The sequence below is a fragment of the Geotrypetes seraphini genome, chromosome 1, assembly GCF_902459505.1.
Source record: "Geotrypetes seraphini chromosome 1, aGeoSer1.1, whole genome shotgun sequence".
Lineage (NCBI taxonomy): Eukaryota > Metazoa > Chordata > Amphibia > Gymnophiona > Dermophiidae > Geotrypetes > Geotrypetes seraphini.
The window spans coordinates 159,905,280-159,921,477 of record NC_047084.1 but is presented as its reverse complement, the minus strand read 5'-3'; positions in this window follow the sequence as shown (position 1 = coordinate 159,921,477).

Here is a 16,198-nt window from a genome sequence, read left to right as displayed (position 1 = left end):
ATAAACTTTATAAAACACATTATTATATTTTCTTATAAAGCATATATTTTAACTGAACTCAGCCTTGCCATTCACAAAAATAGAAAAGTTCCCATTTCAAGCTGTCTCATGTACACTTTTCAAATCTAACATATTGTAATCACAAAACAGAAAATAAAATTATTTTTTCTACCTTTTGTTCTCTGATCAATATTCAAATCTTGTTGGTCCCAGGCTCTTGTTGTCTTGCTTGCCAGGGTCTCCTTTCTCCGTGCTAACCATCCGTCTGCCATCTCTGTTCTCCCCTTCCGTTTCCCTTCCCTCTCCCGGAGATCTGGCATCTTTCCTTTTTTTTGTCTCCATCCACAGATTCACCTTTTCTCAACTCCCCACCACCCCAGGATCCACCATCTCTCCCTTTCTGTTCCCAACTATCCTCCTATCCAGTATCTCTATCCCCCCTCCACACCATCCCCTGTTTCCAAGTTCTCTCCCTTTCTGTTCCTTCCCTCCCTAAATCCCATTATGCACCATCTCTCTCCCACTCCTCTGTTTTTAGACCCATTATTTCTAACCCCCAAAGTCTGGCATATGCATGTATCTTTGAACCCCCCCTTCCCTCTCTCCCTCTGTGTACTTTTACACCAGGACCCCCCTCCCCCGAAGGTCTGTCCCCCCTCCGAAGGGCTACACCCCACCCCTGAAGACCTGCACCCCCCGAAGGACTTTACCTCCCACCCGAAGGTCTGTCCCCCTCTGAAGGCCTAAACCCCACCCCTGAAGGACTGCCCCCCCCCCCCCCGAAGGCCTGCACTCCCTTGAAGGTCTGCACCCCCCCGAAGGCCTGTCCCCCCCTTGAAGGCCTGTCCCACCCCCTTGTAGGCCTGTCCCCCCTTTAAGGCCTGCCTGCCTGCCTCTCCCCCCCTTGAAGGCCTGTCTCCCCCTTGAAGGCCTGCACCCCCCTTGAAGGCCTGCCCCCCCCTTGAAGGCCTGTCCCCCCCCTTGTAGGCCTGTCCCCCCCCTTGTAGGCCTGTCCCCCCCCCCTTGTAGGCCTGTCCCCCCCTTGAAGGCCTGCCTGCCTTTCCCCCCTTGAAGGCCTGCACCCCCTTGAAGGTCTGCACCCCCCCAAAGGCCTACACCCCCCCCCGAAGGTCTGCACCCCCCTGAAGGCCTGCCTGCCCCCCTTGAAGGCCTGCACCCCTTGAATGTCTGCACCCCCCCCCCCCCCCGAAGGCCTGTCCCCCCTTGAAGGCCTGCCTGCCTGCCTGTCACCCCCCTCCCCCTTGAAAGCCTGCTTGCCTGCCCGCCCGCCCCACCCTGAAGGCCTGATGCCCCGACCCACCCCGAAGGACCGCTCGCCCCCCTGGCCTCCCCGCACCACCTATGAACAGCCGCAGCAGGATCGCGAAGTCAGCGTCGGGTACCAGCCCTAAGGGGGTGCTCCCGGCCTTGCCGTTCAGTCCCCCGCCACCCCCGAAGGACCGCTCGCCCCCCTGGCCTCCCCGCACCACCTATGAACAGCCGCAGCAGGAACGCGAAGTCAGCGTCAGCGATCCCTGCTGCTTCCTGCGCCACGGTCCCGCCCCTCCTCTGACGTCAGAGGAGGGGCGGGATCGCGTCGTAGGAAGCAGCGCAGGGATGCTGACGCTGACTTCGCGATCCTGCTGCGGCTGTTCATAGGTGGTGCGGGGAGGCCAGGGGGGCGAGCGGTCCTTCGGGGGTGGCGGGGGACTGAACGGCAAGGCCGGGAACACCCCCTTAGGGCTGGTACCCGGGGCGGCCCGCCCCCCCCGCCCCCCCCTAGGTACGCCACTGTCCTTTACAAAGCCACACTAGCGTTTTTAGCACTAGCCACCCTGGTAATAGCTCCAATGGGGGAAGGGGGTAAAACACGGACCCGACGGACCTCGCGGATCTAATCCCGCACGTCCTTAAAATTCTGAGCTCCGTGCCAATTGTACTTATTTTCTGGCTCTGACAGACCTCGGTGACAGTTTAGCGCTGACGGATCCGTCTCAGCATAAGGTGGGAAAAGTATTAGGATCCGGCAGCGCTACAATGTCACCGAGGTCTATCAGAGCCGATTTATTGGGGCTACAGGAAACCAGTTTAAAGGATTCGTTTTAGAGCCGCTCCAGCACTAGCACTAGCCCAGGGGTGTCCAATGTCGGTCCTCGAGGGCCGCAGTCCAGTCGGGTTTTCAGGATTTCCCTAATGAATATGCATTGAAAGCAGTGCATGCACATAGATCTCATGCATATTCATTGGGGAAATCCTGAAAACCCGACTGGACTGCGGCCCTCGAGGACCGACATTGGACACCCCTGCACTAGCCTCTGGCTCTGACAGACCTCGGTGACATTTTAGCGCTGACGGATCCTAATACTGAGACGGATCCTCCCTATGCTGAGACGGATCCGTCAGCGGTAAACTGTCACCGAGGTCTGTCAGAGCCAGAAAATAAGTACAATTGGCACGGACCTCAGAATTTTAAGGACGTGCGGGTTTAGATCCGCGAGGTCCGTCAGGTCCGTGTTTTACCCCTTCCCGCTCCAACGCTCATAGAATTCCTGAGCATCTGAGCTACTGCCGCAGCCACTCTATGGTTTTCTAAAGGTGGGGGTCTGTTTCTTCTTGTTACCCATTTGTTCGATCATCATTTCTCTAGAGCAGTGGTCTCAAACTCGCGGCCCGGGGACCACATGCGGCCCGCCAGGTACTATTTTGAGGCCCTCTGTATGTTTATCATAATCACAAAAGTAAAATAAAACAGTTTCTTATCATATGTCTCTTTAGCTATAAATGACAATATTATTATTAAGACTTAGCCAAAAGGAAAGATTTATAAACTATAAAGAGTTTTACCTCATGCAAAATTGTCATTTCTTTAATAAAACATTAACTAATTTTTCTGCAGCCCTCTAAGTACCTACAAATCCAAAATGTGCCCCTGCCAAGGGGTTGAGTTTGAGACCACTGCTCTAGATTTCCCCAAGATTTTGTAATCTGTAATACTGTATAAGGAAATTTCTTTTATTTTTACTTTTTTTCTTGTTTCCCTTTAACCTACCTATACTCTTCCATTTTCCTCTCACTCCCTTCCTAATCTCTCATACACATAGAAACATAGAATATGACGGCAGAAAAGGGCTGTAGCCCATCAAGTCTGCCCACGCTAATGACCCACCCCCAGACTTCACCCGGCTAGAGATCCCACATACATATCCCATTTCTTTTTTAAATCGAGCACGCTGCTGGCGTCAATCACCTGCAATGGAAGTTCATTCCAATGATCGACTACCCTTTCGGTGAAGAAATACTTCCTGGTGTCGCCATGAAATTGCCCGCCTTTGATTTTCAGCGGATGACCTCTTGTGGTTGAAGGTCCTTTAAGAAGGAAGATATCGTCTTCCACCTCGATGCGGCCCGTGATATATTTAAAAGTCTCAATCATGTCCCCCCCTCTCTCTACGTTCCTCGAGCGGGTATAGCTGCAATTTATTCAGTCTTTCCTCATATGGGAGGCTCTTGAGTCCCGAGACCATCCTGGTGGTCATTCGCTGAACCGACTCGATTCTCCGCACATCTTTTTGATAATGTGGTCTCCAGAATTGAACACAATATTCAAGATGAGGTCTCACCATGGATCTGTACAGGGGCATTATGACCTCTACGGATACATCCCACCATTTGTCTAGCCTTGGATGCAGCTTTCTCCACCTGCTTGGCAGTTTTCATGTCTTCACTAATGATTACTCCCAAATCACGTTCTGCCCTAGTCCTAGCTAAGGTCTCACCATTCAGAGTGAGACTCCTTTCTCCTTCCCTCCCTATGCTCCATAAATCCTTCATTCTTTACCTTACCTTTCTTCACCCTTTCCCTCCTCCTTGCTTTCCATTTCTTCCCCTTCTTTTCCAATGTAGCCCCAGAGTCCTGACAATCTAAGGGGCCCTTTTTACTAAAATGCACTAGAATCTGGGTTTACCACGCGCTAAGCTCAGATTTAGCCCCTCCCCCCCCCTTTTTACAAAAGCATAGCAGGGTTGTTAGCGCCAGCCATGGTTTAACAGCTCCAACGCTCATAGCAATTCTATGAGCGTCGGAGCTGTTGCCGCCGTGGCCAGTGCGTAAAACCACACTACACTTTTGTGAAAGGGGGGGAGAGGTTAATGCTGCACGTATGGAAGATTTTTAAAATATATTTTATTGCCAGTCGTGCGGGAACTGGGGGGGGGATTGTAATTTATTGATTTTCAATTCAAATACAAAGTGCAAAAATTTTTACAAACAAGTAATACATGGAACAGCACTTACATCCAATCAAATAATAATATATAATATATAATATATAATATATTCCACCCCCTCCCTCCCACCCTCCCTGGATATGTGTGAAAAACAAGTAAGAATTAAAGACTTATTCATGTAATTATACAATCAAATAATAATATAAAATATATTCCCCCTCCCTCCCCCCATCCCCACGCATAACATGCCCCTTCCCACAAATATTTTTCAAAAGGCAGTAGCATGTGAGTGAGTGCATGCAGACAGGCAAAATACTGCCAAACACTTCCATGCATTGCATGTACTAACTATGCGTTAAGGGCTTAATACCCTTTAGTAGCTGAGGTTATTCCTACCTATTTAGGTATCTCCCTCCTTATAAAGCCCTGCTTAACCTCCCTCCATGCAATCTATACAATTTTCAGTCCTCTCTCCATTGCTGTAGCTTGCTGATTCTCCTCAGCCATTTTTCCTGTAAACCGCTTCGAACCGAAAGGCTTTCTTGGTATATAAATAAAGATTTACGTTATGTTATGGAGAGTTAAGTGACTTGCTCCAAGAACTGCAATGGACCCTCTGCTCTGTTAGACTTCTCCACCACTCCTCTTGCCTTTTCCCACCTCCACTTTATCTCCCTATATTTTTCCTTTCCCCCTCCTCATACCCTTCCCTTTTATCTCTTTCCCATCCGAATATAAACCGGTCCCTTCCCTCTCCAGCACATACTCTCTCTCTCTCTCTTTCCTTTTCTTTTATCCTCCCCCAGCAAACTCTCCCATCCTCCCATGTTTACTCACTTCACATTAGAAGTTCAACTGATCACAATTGACATCTTGTACTTTCACTGCTGTTGTATTTCTGGACTGTTGTTTTATTCCCAAAATTGTCAATAAAAATTTTGAACTTAAATAAAAGAAGTTCAACTGATCACACATAATTGGAAGAACCAAGACAGGATTAATTACACTTTTTAGTGGGTAAATGTATGTACCACATAAAAGTATGAAAGAATGATGGCGGAACGTATGGGGACTAGTAAGTCCTTTAATGATGTATGGAGTCCATTGACTACTTTTGTTGCATTACAGTAAGGGTCATGTTTCTTTCTTTTACATTAGATTTCTTTACACATCCAGGGAGGGTGGGTGGGGAGAGGGAAATGTACTTTGAGGAGTTAAATTATTTAATTATAATATTGAAATCACATCATATGTATTATCCTATATAATAAAAGGCTAACTCGCGCATGCGCACTCCTATTTGCATGCTTCCATGATCTGTAGTTCCGTGGCCGCATGAGTGCGCATGCGTGAGTCCCCAGCCTTCTTCCCAGCCTACCTTGGCCGTCAGCAGCGACGGCTCATCTCCTGTGGGGACCTGATGTGTGCTGTGTCCGTCCGTGGCCGCGGCTTGAGGCGTATGTGCCAGTTAGGTGCATCGGGCGACAGGAGCGGCGCTGGCGGCAGATGGCGGGAGGAGGGCTCATGGTCCTGCCACCGCTGCCGCTCCTGTTCACAGCAGCCTGCACGTCGCCGACTCCCCCCCTTCCCGCAACAACCGCTACCGCTACTGTTCAAAGCAGCCTGCTGAGGTTCGCGTCCGTCTGTAATGAACCTCGCAGGCCACTCTCCACATGGTAGCACGTTCCCTCTGACGCGATCGCGTCAGAGGGAACATGCTACCAAGTTGGAGAGCGGCCTGTGAGGTTCGTTACAGCCGGCCGCGAATCTCAGCAGGCCGCTTTGAACAGGAGGATCAGCCACCACGGGGATCGTAAGAAGAGCCACCGAAAAAACACCTTCAGCCGCAGCAGGCCACCACACGGGAAGGGAAGGGGGAGGGGCCGAACGGAGCAGGGCAGCTCAGGGTAAGAGAAGGGAATGGGGGGGTGGGGGAAAATGCTTCTACTGCTTCAGCAGGGACCTGGAGGGGAAGGGAAATACCGCTGCTGCTTCTGCAAAGGAAAGTGGGGGGGAGAAAAGGGAATGGGGGGTGGGTGGGGGAAAATGCTGCTACTACTTCACAGGGATCTGGAGGGGAAGGGAAATATCACTGCTGCTTCTGCAAAGGAAAGTGGGGGGGGAGAGAAGGGAATGGGGGGTGGGAGAAAATGCTGCTACTGCTTCAGCAGGGACCTGGAGGGGAAGGGAAATACCGCTGCTGCTTCTGCAAAGGAAAGTGGTGGGGGGGGGGAAGAGAAGGGAATGGGGGTGGGTGGGGGAAAATGCTGCTACTACTTCACAGGGATCTGGAGGTGAAGGGAAATATCACTGCTGCTTCTGCAAAGGAAAGTGGGGGGGGAGAGAAGGGAATGGGGGGTGGGAGAAAATGCTGCTACTGCTTCAGCAGGGACCTGGAGGGGAAGGGAAATACCGCTGCTGCTTCTGCAAAGGAAAGTGGTGGGGGGGGGAGAGAAGGGAATGGGGGGTGGGTGGGGGAAAATGCTGCTACTACTTCAGAGGGATCTGGAGGGGAAGGGAAATATTACTGCTGCTTCTGCAAAGGAAAGTGGGGGGGGGGGGAGGACAGAAAGAAATACAGACAGACAAAGGAGGCTAGGGAGAGAGACAGACAGAAATAAAGACAGACAGGGGACCAGAGAGAGACAGAAAGAAAGGCAGACAGACAAAGGGTGCCAGGGAAAGAGAGAGAAAAATTGCAGGAGGGAGAGAGACAGAAAGAAAGGAAGAAAGAGACAGGAGCAGGGAGAGAGACATAAATAAAGAAAGACAGCCAGCCATATATTCTAGCACCCGTTAATGTAACGGGCTTAAACACTAGTTGTATTAATAATTAAGATGAGGATGGGAGTAAATGACTGTTTAATGTAATAATTGTATAGTTATTAGTGCGTTCTATGCAGTATTTATGATTTACCAATTGTATTGCACTATCAAAGTTTGAAATTCAATAAAGATTTAAACCAACAAAGAGAGAATGACATGGGGACAAATTTTCCCCCATCTCCGCTGGATCTCAATATCCCCGTCCCGTCCCTGTGAGCTCTGTCCTCATCTACAAAAGCCTCAAACCCTTTGAAATCATAAGTGAGGCTTGTGTGGTTAAGGCAGAGCTTACAGGAATGGGGCAGGGCCAGGGAGAGACCTCACGGGGACAGGACGGGGATATTGAGATCCCACAGGGACAGGGACAAATTTGCCCCTGTGTCATTCACCACTTCTCATCTTCTAACTCCTGGCACACTTTCTGTACTCCAGGCCCCCCTCCCCCTCTCTCTCAAGACACTCTTTCTGTCTCTACTGCCACACACTAAGATGCAACCCTGAGAAGTTTACCATACCGGTCCCAATTTGAGAACTCAAACTGCACCAACCCATTGTAAAGTCAAATCTGTTGCAGTTTGAAAAGAAAAAAAGAAAAAAAAAAGAACAGGCTGGACTCCTGCAGATTCCTATACAGAACGACATGCTGAAAAAATGCAAATTATTACCTTCTAAACAATTAGTCATAATATGGAAAATCCAGACTCTGTGAACGCTAGAACGCTGAAGAAATGAAAATGTATTTATTCCTGTATGGAATATAATGCAAGAAATGCACATTTTCTTTGTAACAAACATGCATGAATGAACACAGAAAATACAAATGTAAATTCCCAATCGTGCACATTTTCTAAAATCTAAAACTTAGGCATTTTCTACTTTTTTTAGTCTAATAATTTAATTTTTCCAGTTGGGTTGCTCCTGGTCTCTCAGCCACTTCCTCTTCCTCTGTCTTCCTCCTTTCATCTGACACTGATTCTTCTGTTTCACTTTTTTTTTCTCCATTTCTCTTAGCTGGCTTTTAAGAACATAAGAATTGCTGCTGCTGGGTCAGACCAGTGGTCCGCTCACGCAGCGGCCCCCCAGGTCAAAGACTGCTCTAAATGAGTCCAGCCTCACCTGCATACGTTCCAGTTTAGCAGGATCTTGTCTAACTTTGTCTTGAATCCCTGGAGGGTGTTTTCTTCTATAACAGCCTCTGGAAGAGCGTTCCAGTTTTCTACCACTCTCTGGGTGAAGAAGAATTTCCTTACGTTTGTACGGAATCTATCCCCTTTCAATTTTAGAGAGTGCCCTCTCGTTCTCCCTGCCTTGGAGAGGGTGAACAACCTGTCTTTATCTACTAAGTCTATTCCCTTCATTATCTTGAATGTTTCGATCATGTCCCCTCTCAGTCTCCTCTTTTCAAGGGAAAAGAGACCCAGTTTCTCTAATCTCTCATTGTACGGCACCTCCTCCAGCCCCTTAACCAGTCACTCATCTCTGGACCTTTTCAAGTAGTACTGTGTCCTTCTTCATGTACAGCGACCAGTGCTGGACGCAGTATTCCAGGTGGGGACGTACCATGGCTCGGTACAGCAGCATTATGACCTTCTCTGATCTATTTGTGATCCCCTTCTTAATCATTCCTAGCATTCTGTTTGCCCTTTTCACCGCCACCACGCATTGCGTGGATGGCTTCATTGACTTGTCGATCAGTACTGTCAAGTTTCTCTCCTGGGGGGGTCTCTCCGAGTACTGCACCAGACATCCTGGATTCATGTATAAGATTTTTGTTACCAACATGCATCACCTTACACTTATCCACGTTAAACCTCATTTGCCAAGTTGCGGCCCATTTCTCGAGCATGTTTGTCACGTTGCGTCCTACCACTGTCTATCCAGTCAATCAAGATGTATGTTTAAAAAAAAAAAAAAAAAAGCGGCCAAGGCAGGCCGCCTACAATGGAGGCGCCTCCAGGAGCCTAGGAAGTCCTGCATGCCTGCCTAATGCTAGCTGTGGGCGTGGTTTGCTCCAGAAGTAGCCTTAGGCGAACCTAAGCCGCTGTACATGTCTCCCTATTCCAACGGGAGATGCATACAATGTAGGCCAGCAAAATGCTATCCTACATTGTAAGTAGACACGGCCACCAAGCTTATCGCGGAGAAGGGATCTCCCTGTTGTGATAAGTTTAGCGGCCGCAGCTGCGACCACCAGTCCCCCACCGAATGAACATGGCAAGAGGGATGCCCAATCCCTCCTGCCTGGATCACCCCCCACCCACCCCGAACGAATGCAGCAGGAGGGGTGCCAAATCCCTCCTGCTGGAACCCCCACCCCCACCCCTAAACGAAACCGACAGGAGAGTGCCTAAACCCTCTTGCCAGAACCCCCCAACCATAGATATCCCAATGCCACCCCCCACATACAGAACCCCCACCTCTCCTAACGCCACTCTCCCTGGACCCCCCTGCTAACCTTCAATGATGGCTGGCCAGAAGGGTCTTCTCACCATCCAGCCGGCAGGCCCGCCTCCATTGAAATGCGGGCCTGCCCCTTCCCTGTGCATTGTGGGATGCACTGTGGAGGGGGCCTAAGGTCTGATTGGCCCAGGCACCTAAGGCCCCACCTATGGGCCAATCAGGCCTTAGGTCCCTCCGTGGTGCATCTCACAATGCACCGGGAAGAGGCAGGCCTGCCTCATTTAGACGGAAGCGGGCCTGCCGGCAGGACGGTAGAAAAACCTGTCCGTCCATCATTAATGATTAGTGGGGAGGGGTCCACGAGTGGGGGACTACAGTGGGGGGGTGTTCTGGCAGGAGGGATTGGCACCCTCCTGCCAGTGATCTTCGGGAGGGGTGTTCGGCAGGGATTGGGCACCCTCCTGCCTGCGATCTTCAGGAGGGTGGGGGGGGGGGGTATTCCAGCAGGAGGGATTGGGCACCCTCCTGCCACGTTCATTCGGGGAGGGGGGATGTTCCGGGCAGGAGGGATTGGGCATTCCTCCTACCACTTTCGTTCGGGGGGGTATCTATCGCAGCAGGGAGATCCCTTGCCATGATAAGCTTAGCAGCCGCGTCTACAATAACCCGGTTATCTAACCGGCGTCTAACATGGACATCAGTTACAGAATCAGATTTATTTTAGGCAGCCTTAGGCCCGATTCTATATAGGATGCCCATCGGCTTCTGAGACCGGGCGGTCTATGCAAAATTTGGCTTTTAGAGTACAATACAAGATTGTGATGATTTGTCATCAATTTTTCAAAGAAAGGATGACTGTTTACTACCCTAAAAGATCTTTGCGCTCTGAAAATTCAGCTTTGCTGAGGGACAATGTTTATTTAGTTATTTATTTAGCCCATCCTCCCAAAGGAGCCCAGAACGGGGTAAAGAGTACATTCATAGTATGGGTTGGACAAACTTTCGTGAGGGATACAGACTTTACAGCATTTATAGTATAGACAAAGGGAGTTTAGATTACAGCATTTACCGTGTAGACATAACATGCTGACTTAAAAATATAAAACTTAGTGGACATGTTAATCCGAAATACAGTGGTACTTTGGAATCTGAATGCCCCCAGTACTCGAACAACTTGGAATCCAATCAAAAATTTTGAGCAAATTTTGCCCCGGAATCCAAACGCCCTGCATGTTGTTCATGTGTGTACATTTCCCCAGCACTCGGGCTACCCATACATCGTAATAGGATACCCAAAAAGAAGCAGAAAAACGTCCTGGGACAAAAAGAGGTAAGCTGGAGATGAGCAACTGTTACATTACTCAAATTAGTAGGTTTTATGAGTACGTAAGTCTTGATTTATCAAGTAAAACCACTGAGTTGTAAAACCAACTTGTACGTCAACTCAACTTGTACGTCAACTCAACTTGTACCCCACTAATCTTCTGTAAACCGCATAGAACTTAACGGTATTGCGGTATATAAACTGTTATTATTATTATTATTTTACAGACACTGATCTAGTCTGCATGATTTCAGATGACTGAAAACTAATATGCGATATTACCTCATTTTTTTAATGCCGATTCCAGAACTGTTCTTAGTTTCTTCTGTCAAGTACAGTTTTTTCACAATTTTTACCTCAAAGATTTTTTGGCTGTGCCAGTAGGTAATGAGTATTGTGGGAGGGAAATTTCTCAATACAGACCTGTAGGCCTTTAGGCTGGCACAACTGTTGCTGCTAGTTATTGTGTGACACATACATTACCAGTGCGGTAATTGCGGCTGTACTCTCTCGAAGAACGCAGGGAGAGGGGAGACATGATTGAGACGTTTAAATATATCACCGGTCGTATCAAGGAGGAAGATGATATTTTCTTTCTTAAAGGACCCTCGGCAACAAGAGGGCATCCGCTAAAAATCAGGGGCGGGAAATTTCATGGCGACACCAGGAAGTATTTCTTCACCGAAAGAGTGGCTGATCATTGGAATCAACTTCCAATGCAGGTGATTGAGGCCAGCAGCGTGCCAGATTTTAAGAAAATATGGGATGCACATGTGGGATCTCTAAGAGGGTAAATTGGGGGAGGGCAATCAGAGAGGGCAGACTTGATGGGCTTTGGGATATCTAAGAGGGTAAAGTTAGGGGGGTGGGTCATTAGTGTGGGCAGACTTGATGGGCTTTCGCCCTTTTCTGCCGTCATTTTCTGTTTCTATAGTGCTGTTGTCATTTTATTTCTCCATTGTGATTGCAGGTACTACAATATCTACACGCAAGTGTGTGAACCATCCAAATGTTTTCTGTTACATTTGTGGAAATTATACAGTGCTTAAGCAAAGAACGGATATAACAGACTTTGCGAAAAAGCTTACTAATGCTTATTTTAAAGTGAAACTAGGTGACCAGGATAAGGCATGGGCGCCAAAGAAAGTTTGCCACTGTTGTGTTGAGAGGTTAAGATGGTGGACAAAAGGAAAGAAAACGTGCAAGCCATTTGCAATTCCTATGGTGTGGAGGGAGCCTAAAGACTGTTACTTCTGTTTAGTTAATGTTCAGGGGTGCAATTCAAAAAAATAAGAACCAAATTGTGTATCCAAGCATTCCTTCAGCCATTAGACCAGTTCCACGTGGAGAAGACCTGCATGCTCCTCTTCCTCCAGCTGTTTTAGAGAACCTGGCAGAAGACGATGTTGCAAGTGAACTTGACTCAATCACCAAAGTCGATACTGATGATGTCTAGCAGCCTGAATACGACTTCACTTTACAACGGTTCTCTCAGAGTACACTTAGGGCCCGTTTTACAAAGCCGCACAGCAACAGCCCCGAAGCCCTTTAAATCTTGGGCCCTTTAAATTTAAGGCTTGGGCGCCCTCCTGGCCAGATCATGTGGGGGGCAGGGGAGGAGGAAGATCACTGGGCCAAGAGGGCTTGGGTTCCCTCCTGGCCGGATCGTGTGGGGGGAAGGGAGGGAGGAAGATCGCTGGACCAGGAGGGCTTGGGCTCCCTCCTGGCCCCATCGGAATCGGCCAGTGGGGGGGGGAGGGTGCCGCCGGGCAGGAGGGCTTGGGCTCCCTCTTGCCCGATTGTTGTAAGGGGGAGGGCTCATCGCTGCAGGAGAGATGGCTCATCTCTCCTGCGGCAATGATGATCGCCTACACCCCTCCGAACCGCAGCACTTCAGGGTGAGCATCGCCGGCAGGGGAGATGCCCTGCCCTGATGCTCATCCCGAAGTGCCCCGGTTCGGAGGGGTGTAGGCGATCATCATTGTGGCAGGCCCGTGCTAAACGACTTCATAAAAGAGGCCCTTAATGATCTAGTACATGATCTGAATTTGCAGAACTACTTGGCTCCCGGCTTAAAAGTAAGAATCTTCTGGAACCAGGAACACATTACTCATGGTACAGACACAGAGAAAAAGAACCCGTTCTTTTATTCTCACGGAACGATTCCTTGGTTTACCGCAATAACATAAACGAGTTAATGCACTTCTATGGCACTATACATGATCCTACGCAGTGGAGACTTTTTATAGACTCATCAATGAGGAGCCTCAAAGGTGTGTTACTGCATAATGGGAATGTGTATGGGTCCATTCCTGTGACCAGTTCAGTTCAAATGAAAGAGACATTCGAGAACATGAAGCTACTTTTAACACGTATCCAGTATGGGGAACATAAATGGCTTGTCTTCAAAGTTATAGGAATACTATTAGGACAACAAGCTGGGTTCACAAAAATGCCTTGTTTTCTATGCGAATGGGACAGTCGGGCAAAGCAAAGACATTTTATATTGTACACCGCTTAGAAACCTGATTAAGCGGTTTAAAAAAATCTTTTTAATAAACTTGAAACTTGAGTGTGAGAGTTTGGACAGAGCGGCCCAAAATTTTGTGCCCGGAACCAAAACCATCCTGCATGAACCGCTTGTCGACCCCCCCCCCCCCCCCCCAAAAAAAAAAAGTCCTGCTTCCACCACTACACATCAAATTGGGCTTGAGGAAGCAGTTTGTAAGGGCTCTACCACAGGATGGGCCCTGCTTACAGAGGATATGTCCTGATAAATCCAGACATTTGGTAACCCTAGCCCAAAGAATATGAACATACACTATTTTTTTTACCATATATGCAATTATAAAATGTCCCCACCTATAAACAGATTATGATTTTCTGCAGAGCTTAGCATTAGAAAACGAGGCTCACATGGTGGAGCTGCGAGTCTGCACAATTCTGTCGCCTGTATTAGTGGTTACATCCTTTTTCTGGTCTCATTTGTGTTGTTATAGTTCTGGCCTTCAGGGGCCTCGCCTGACGTAGCGGTATTTCCTTTCTCGAGAGGCTGAAGGATTTTGTAGTTTTCCGGGTTAAAACAGCACTTTGACAGCTAATTCATAATGATATTCTGCAGGGGGCTCTCAGGAGTTCTCAGAAGGCCTTGTTGAATTATTTCATGAAAACAGAGCATTTCATCTAGCAGAGCAGAGCATGCTAGGTATGTCTCCGGAGTACACACACTGTTTCATTGTGCCCTGAAGGGGAATAGAGAGCAGGAAAAGGGAAGAAAGAGGCAAGGGTGATTTTTTTTTTTTTAATATACAAAGGATGAACACACTGCACAGCATTACCATACACCTGTAGGACTGCTGGGTTAAATTACAAGTGCACTGTATACCTCTTCATGGCACCCGCAGGAAAATAGGAATCTCAGATACCACACAATGGTGACATCTAGTGGCTAGATTTAGTATGGATGAAGCAATAACAACAACAACAAAAATAAACAGATCGGAGAGGCCAATAAGTAACAGAGAAGGAATTCCTTACAGGAAAAGGGCAATGCAGGAGGAAAGATAGAGATGGGGTAGGCTGTGGAAGAGCACATAGTGAACAGTGTTTGTCACCCCATCTACATTTTTATGTACTCGCCATCTCTGGTTAGGAGGAGGAACAGAGTTAAACATGGAGAGAATCCCTGGATAAAAGGCAAGTAAAGATTCATCACACCAAAGCTTCTGAAGCGTTTGGTTTTGATTGAGCTGGAAGTCTAAAGGAGCAGGAGAGGACTGCCTGGGGAATATGTGGCACAGTGGTTAAAGCTATAGCTTCATCACACAGGGGTTGTGGGCTTAAAACCACGCTGCTCCTTGTGACCCTGGACAAGTCACCTAATCCCCCTGTTGCCCCAGGTACATTAGATAGATTGTGAGCCCACCAGAACAGACAGGGAATAAATTCATGTAAACTCTTCTGAGCTTCCCTGGGATAACAGTATAGAAAAATAAATAAATAGTGTGAAGAGTCAACTTTCAGTCTCTGATAATCAGAGCTGGTATTGTGACATCATAATGCCTCGTTCCACCAATGCATAAGAGCATCATCAGTGATGTCACAATCGCTTTACTGTCCTATACTTGGCTGATTTTACTACATTTTGATATCTAGAGTGGCGCAGGACCCTGAGGTTGTGGGTTCAAATCCACACTGCTCCTTGTGACCCTGGGCTTAATCCCCCCCATTGCCCCAGGCACATTAGATAGATTGTGAGCCCACCGGGACAGACAGGGGGAAATGCTTGAGTACCTGAATAAATTAATGTAAAGCAGTTTAGAAAAAAAGAGTGCAAGATTTCTGATACTGAAATTTACTTGCCTTTTTTTAAATTTCTGCCTCAGTTGTTTCATCATGTCATTATTATACATGGGAAAAAAAGCCGGTGCCTCTCCTCTCCGCGCATTTTCTCTGCCAGCACCCCTCACTGCTGGCTCAGGGCCCGTCTGGAGGGCCTTGGCACTTGCGCAGACATCAACGTGATGTCACACATGCATGTGAAGTCATCGCGTCAACGTCCGCACTCTTTCGGATGCCTCGAGCCATGGGCACTACGTTTACTGGACTGCAGCTCGACAAAGTTTGCAGGACACTAATCTGAAATGTGTAAACAGTCTGTGTCTTTATATATGGTGGCACCATTATGTGCATCAGATTTTTTTTTCAGTTTTGTATAAACAACTTATAGTCTCCGATCAATCATCAACAAAGGGAGCGCTAAAGGAGGACAAAGCAATCGCCGACAGACTGAACACTTTTTTTGCGTCTGTATTTACCGAAGAGAATATACACAGCATACCAGAACCCATCAGGCTATATGCTGGAAGCGAAAATGGGAAACTGACAGGGTTAATGGTCAATTTAGAAGAGGTATGCAGGCAGATTAATAGGCTAAAGAACGATAAATCCCCGGGACCGGATGGTATCCATCTGAGAGTCATCAAGGAACTGAAAGGGACTATAGCTGAACTACATCAGCTAATAGCCAATCTGTCAATCAAATCGGGAAAGACTCCAGAGGACTGGAAGGTAGCGAATGTTACGCCGATCTTCAAAAAAGGTTCGAGGGGAGACCTGGGAAACTACAGACCAGCGAGTCTGACATCGGTACCAGGAAAGATGGTAGAGGCACTAATAAAGGATCGAATCATTGATTACCTTCACAGACGCAGTCTGATGAGGACCAGCCAGCACGGTTTCGGCAAAGGCAGATCTTGTTTGACAAACTTGCTGCACTTCTTCAAGGGAGTAAACAAGCAGATAGACAAGGGCGACCCAGTTGACATTGTATATCTGGATTTTCAGAAGGCGTTTGACAAGGTTCCACATGAACGACTACTTTGGAAAATTGCGAGCCATGGAATCGAGGGTGAAATACTC